Here is a 6026-nt window from a genome sequence, read left to right as displayed (position 1 = left end):
AAAACATATATTCACATTAAATTTGAACATTCATATTCATAACAACAATATTCATAATGGGTAAAAAATGGAAACAACCCAAATGCACATCAGCTGAAGAATGTGGTATGTCCAAGTGGTGTAATATTATTTGGCAATATAATATTATTTGAAATACTAATACGTGCTACAACATGGATCAATCTTTAAAAGATTATGATAAGTTAAAGAATCTCATACAGAAGTCCAAATATGCCATTACAGGAAGTGTCCAGAATAGGCAAAAATATAGAGACACAAAGTAGGCTAGTATTTCCCAAGGGCTTGGGGGAAAGTGACAGTTTATCCATATGGAGAAATCCAAGTATTTTGAAATTAGACATTGATGATTACTGTACAAATGTACAGACCTTCCAGGCACCTGGGTGGCTCTGTTGGTTGAGCATTGACTCTTGAGTTTGGCCCAGGTGGGGATCTTGAGGTCATGGGATTGAGCCCTGTGTTAGGCTCCATGCTCAGCAGGGAGTTGGCTGGAGCTTCTGTTTCTCTCCCTCTGCCCTTCCTCCCTCTCACATGGGTGCTCTCTCTCTCTAGGATAAATAAATAAATCTTAAAAAAAAAAAACAAAAAAGAAATAACTACAAGCCTTCCTTATGATGGGGTTGTATTCTAATAAACCTTTCATAAACTGAAAATGCTATAAGTTGAAAATGCATTTAATATACCTAACCTACTGAACATCATAGCTTAGACCAGCCTACCTTAAACATGTGTAAAACATTTATATGAGTCTACAGTTGGACAAATCATCTAACACAAAGACTATTTTATAGTAAATTGTTGTAGATATTGTAATTTATTGAACACTGTACAAATGAAAAACAGAATGGTCATATGCATGCAGCATGTTGTCAGTGTGTTGGTGTTGACTCTTGTGATTACATGGCTGACTACAAACTCCGACTGCTATTGACCAACATCACAAGAGAGTAGGTACTGCATTTCTCTAGCCCAGAAAAAGATCTAAATTCAAGATTTGAGGGATGGTTTCTACTGAATACATTATGGCTTTTGCACCACTGTAAAATAAAAAACTTGTCACATTGTAAGTTGGTGACTGTCAGTCTTGAAACATATTTTTTTCTAAAAAACATATTTTTTTTAGAAAAGGGTAAATTTCATTGATGTGAGTTATATTTCAATAAAGTCATTTAAAAAAAAGAAAAATTGAGTTTATTTTCTTTTCTCAAACAGGAATACAAGGGAATGGGGGGAAATCAGGAATCTGGAAAGTTGGAAAAGTCAGTTACTTTTAGATACTTAATAGAAAAAGATAAAATTAAGAGTGGTTTTGAGAGGATTAATATTCAGGTTTGCATCCAAGATTAGATTAAGGTTTAATATGCTACCACTTCAGTTTATTTTTCCAAATAGTGTCAGAGAAGCTACAGTTGATAAACATTAAGAAAAGAATAAGAGGGGGCGCCTGGGTGGCTCAGTTGGTTAGGTGACTTCATTTGGCTCAGGTCATGATCCTTGAGTCCTGGGATCAAGTCCCGTGTCAGGCTCCCTGCTCAGCAGGGAGTCTGCTTCTCCAGCTGACCTCTCTCCTCTCATGTTCTCTCTCTCTCTCAAATACATAAATAAAAATCTTTAAAATAATAAAAGCATAAGAATAAATAAGATAAGCATAAGAATGTTTTCTGGAAAAGTGTATGCCTTGGTGGCTCAGTTGGTCGAGCATCCAACTCTTGATTTCAGCTCAGGTCATGATGTCAAGGTTGTAAGATCAAACCCCACATAGGGCTCCCCACTCAGTTGGAAGTCTGCTTGAGATTCTCTCTCTTCCTCGCCCTCTGCCTTTCTCCCCACTCTCTCTCTCTTTCTAAAAATCAATCAACCAATCAATCTTTCAAAAGGAATGTTTTCTGGGAAAAAAATTTTGGATATAGTTACTCCTAATAGAATTTATTGGAAGCAAATAGATTAGCAGTCTATGAAGTTTTTGAGGAATCATATCTTCAAAGTAGCCACAGACTGGATTTTATATAAAACAAAATATGTTTCTAAAAGCCTTAAAATCACACTTGGTTAGAAAGTGAGATACCAAGTTTACTTAAACAAGGAGAGCACTATCCACAACACACACTTAGTATTTGATCTTGTAAAAAGAATAATCCTACCAACAGCAGAATGATGGTCCATGAAGAAAAAAGGAGTACCTTCCAAAGAGCAGAATCAAGACCTTATCATAGGTCTTCTGTCACTTCTGGATGTTGGAGTCTGGGAGCGAATGGCTTCACAGTGCCTGCACAGCTGAATGTCAGAATACTAGGGCCTACTGATATCATTTGTCTCCCACTATTTCTTCTTGCATATGGCAATTTCTCTTTAGCTTTCATGTACCGATGTCACCATTGGATGATGGATAACAGGAAGAAATGGTTCATCTGTTTATCTCATAGTTTACTGAATCAGTAAGAGCCCTAAGAAGACATGGTAGAGAGAATTTCATATCACCCAGAAACTTGAGATTTTGACTCTAGATTATGTTTATTTTCCCCCCTCCTTGGGGGGTTAAGTTCTGCTTATGAGACACAAGGATTAAATGGATATTTTGAGGATCAGAAGCATAGCCTGTGGCAGAGCTTGAAGGGTCGACCAGAGCCATTTTCCTCTGCACACAGATATACTACCCTTTTTTTGTAGTATATCTCTTTGTGGGATATACAGGACAATGTGACCAAGCCCCACCTAAGTCCTTCTTATGCACAGAATGGATGTACATCATCACTGATTCCAGGTGTCCTCCCCATACAAGGTGATTTCCATGCTCTTGTACCTGAATTCAGAGAAGGGCAAGGCACTCAATGATGATGAGGCCACGTGTGGGAGGAACCTGGCTCCCTTTATGACTAAATGGAGCAAAGACTTGGCCAACCCATACTGAATTTGGACATATGTAAGAAATAACTTCTACTGGGCTGAGACGCAACAACTGTGGGAGGGAGGATGTTTGTTATAGCAGTTAGTCTATGATGACAAATAAACATAGCATGATATAAACACATTTTTCTGTTTGTTTGGTTAGTTGTTTCTGGTACTAGGAAGCAGTATTTACTTGAATATGACAGTAGAGTTTATCTACCAATTAAACAAGAAGACTTTTAGGATCATAAGACTTTTAGGGTGAATATTTTCAAATAGATGCTATAATCTTAAAGATGTAATCAGGTAAAAACATTATGATCAAAAATAGCAAAACTGCTTGAGTTCTACCAAATGCTCATGGTTTGTTTATTATTTCTTAGGAAAATGTGTCTCTTTTCATATTGCTGCAGGAAAATTTGCTTTTTCTTTCAATAACATAAAAAAGAAACATACTTTTAAAAAATGAATATATACACATATATAAAAATATACAGTTGACATTTCTATACTCTAAGAAGATGGGATGTTGGGCTTCATAGTCCTCACTCTTCATGACTCCTATCATATCATGTGTGATGTGAACAGCTTCCACTTGGGAGATATAGAGGATGAGCTCTTGTGTTACTCTGGGAGACTTTCTCACTACCATGCATGAGTATGTCAATTTGTTTGTGTGACTAGTGAAGCAGGAAAGGAAGTACACCTCTCTAGAAAACTGGAAATGCCCAAAGAAAGCACCATGAATCTCCATCATCTTTCTGGAACAGAGTGGGCACTCAGTGAATGAAAGAGGATTGGTTGAGATAACCAAGTGGAGGCTCCAAGTCTTTGGATATATTTGAGAATTTGAATTATGGTTATCAGGAAATGAGAGGCATAGTCATATATATAGAAACAACATCCTTTGAAATGATCGGGAATTAGCTGGATAAGTCAGCAATCTGGAAGCTAGATTTGGGGGCAGAAAATCAGAGTCAGCTTGGACAGGTACTAAACAAGATCCTAATGTGACTCACTGAGATGAAGAGGAGCCCTGCTCCAATCCTAGAGGTCCAAAGCATCAAATTATTGGTGGCACTGCACAACCTCCAATTGCCCACCCAAGAAGGATCCATGGGGCAAACCACACCCTCCTCCACAAACAATCAGGACCAAATGCCTCTGAGTGAGGCCTGTATATAGGTCCTACTAACCTGTATATAGGTCCTACTTCACAAAGGAAAGGAAGGCATTGGGTCAGACCACTGTACATAATTAGGAATGAAATTGAAAATGCATTTAATGAGGGAAGAACAGAGCTGATCCTCTTGTTATCACCTCCATGTACTTTTTCAGATGAATCCTGAACAGTTGGAACTGAGGCTCTAAGGCACCAAGACCTTATCAGGTACAGCCTAAATCAGAGGCTCAGGGGCTTAGAGTGTTGGGAAGAAAAACTTCATAGCACATGTTTTTAGGTGCAAGTGAGAAGGGGTTATGACTCAGGGTGACATAATGCTAGCTGCAAAAGCAGAGGAGGAGGTTCAGCATCTGGCTATTGGCTCTCCAAGGGCTTGCTTGGCTATGAACCCCATTACTTCCACTTGGTCTTCTGCTTGTGCTGGTGCTGCAGTGACTGTTGAGGGACATGGGTCAGGAAACTTGGGGTTACAGGGCTCAGGAACTTTGGGGTGGCATGGTTCCTTGCTTTTGGGGACACCTGGTTCCTGCAGTGGAGGTTGGCAAAACTGTTTCACCTGCTGCTGCTGAAGCTATGGAGGAGGTGTGCAGGGTTGCTTCTGCTGATGGGAACTCATACTTCACATGAGGCTGGACCAACAGACAGAACAGAAGACTTAAACAGGAGCTAGCTAGAGTAGAAGCCATGTTCAATGCCACTTCAGTTCTCTTAGGAAACAAATGTTTTCCTTCCTCCCTTTCTACCACAATGGACACATCAGTGATTTTTGAGCTTTTGAGAAGGAGGAATGTAAAGGTGATTTGGTTTGTCCCACTTGAGTAGAGACTGTATCTTCCTGGCACATCTTAAAACCCAATTAACAACAGAACAGAATAGCAGGCTCCTGGCAAGAATGTGAAATCTCAAGATTGGAGCATATAGAAATGTGATATTGTTTAAAAGAAAAATTAGGGGTGCCTGGGTGGCTCAGAGGGTTAAGCCTCTGCCTTCAGCTCAGGTCATGATCCCGGGGTCCTGGGATAGAGCCCTACATCAGGCTTTCTGCTCAGTGGGGAGCCTGCTTCTCCCTCTCTCTCTGCCTGCCTCTCTGCCTGCTTGTGATATCTCTCTGTCAAATAAATAACTAAAATATTTTAAAAAATAGAAGTAAAATTAATAACAGCAACAACCCTGTAACTTCAGCCGACCCACACATTTCCAACAAATAGAATGTCTTGTCATCTGTAAGATAACTACTGACTTCTCTAGAACCTACAGCATCTTGCCCCTGGCTTTGCTCCCACCTTCCCTGGCCTCCAAAGCTTTTCTCATTCCTGCTTGTTCAAATACTGCTCAGCCACCATGGATCAAAGATACTGGTGGGAAGTTTTTCTAGAGATTTCTTCCAGAAATCATCTGTCTCCCAAACTGCCACAGTACTTCACTCACCTTTCTCACCTTCTGCTGATGTCTTTGAATGCCAATTTTAGCTCTTCATGGCCATGTCTTCTTTTTTTTCTGAATAAATTATAGTTTCATGAAGTGTGTTCCCTATTGTCTAAATGTTTTTGTAGTAAGTGAGCTGCCCAACATAGTAAATTCTCACAAAATGATTTGTTGGAAGAATAAAATTCTCTGTATTGAAATTATGAATTAAGAATGATAGCATTAGGGTGCGTGGGTGGCTCAGTGGATTAAAGCCTCTGCCTTCTGCCCAGGTCGTGATCCCAGGGTCCTGGGATCGAGCCCCACATGGGACTCTCTGCTCAGCAGGGAGCCTGCTTCCCCCCTTTCTCTTTGTCTGCCTCTCTGCCTACTTTTGATCTCTGTCTGTCAAATAAATAAAATAAGATTAAAAAAAAAAGAATGATAACATCACTAAAAGTGCAGTGAACCTAAGGTTTCATCTCTATCTTGCTGGCTTTGGGTTCTTGCACAACCCAGCCCTCTCTCACTA

General features: G+C 39.7%; 1 pseudogene; it reads right to left on the bottom strand.

Annotated features, from left to right (window-relative positions):
- Positions 1 to 4433: 4433 nt before the first annotated feature.
- Positions 4434 to 4706, bottom strand: LOC132002135 (cornifin-B-like; annotated as a pseudogene).
- Between the last annotated feature and the right edge of the window lie 1320 nt (positions 4707 to 6026).

The sequence above is a fragment of the Mustela nigripes genome, chromosome 14, assembly GCF_022355385.1.
Source record: "Mustela nigripes isolate SB6536 chromosome 14, MUSNIG.SB6536, whole genome shotgun sequence".
In the NCBI taxonomy this organism is placed as follows: domain Eukaryota; kingdom Metazoa; phylum Chordata; class Mammalia; order Carnivora; family Mustelidae; genus Mustela; species Mustela nigripes.
Note: the sequence above shows the minus strand (reverse complement) of the source record. Positions and strands in the feature narration are given on the sequence as shown.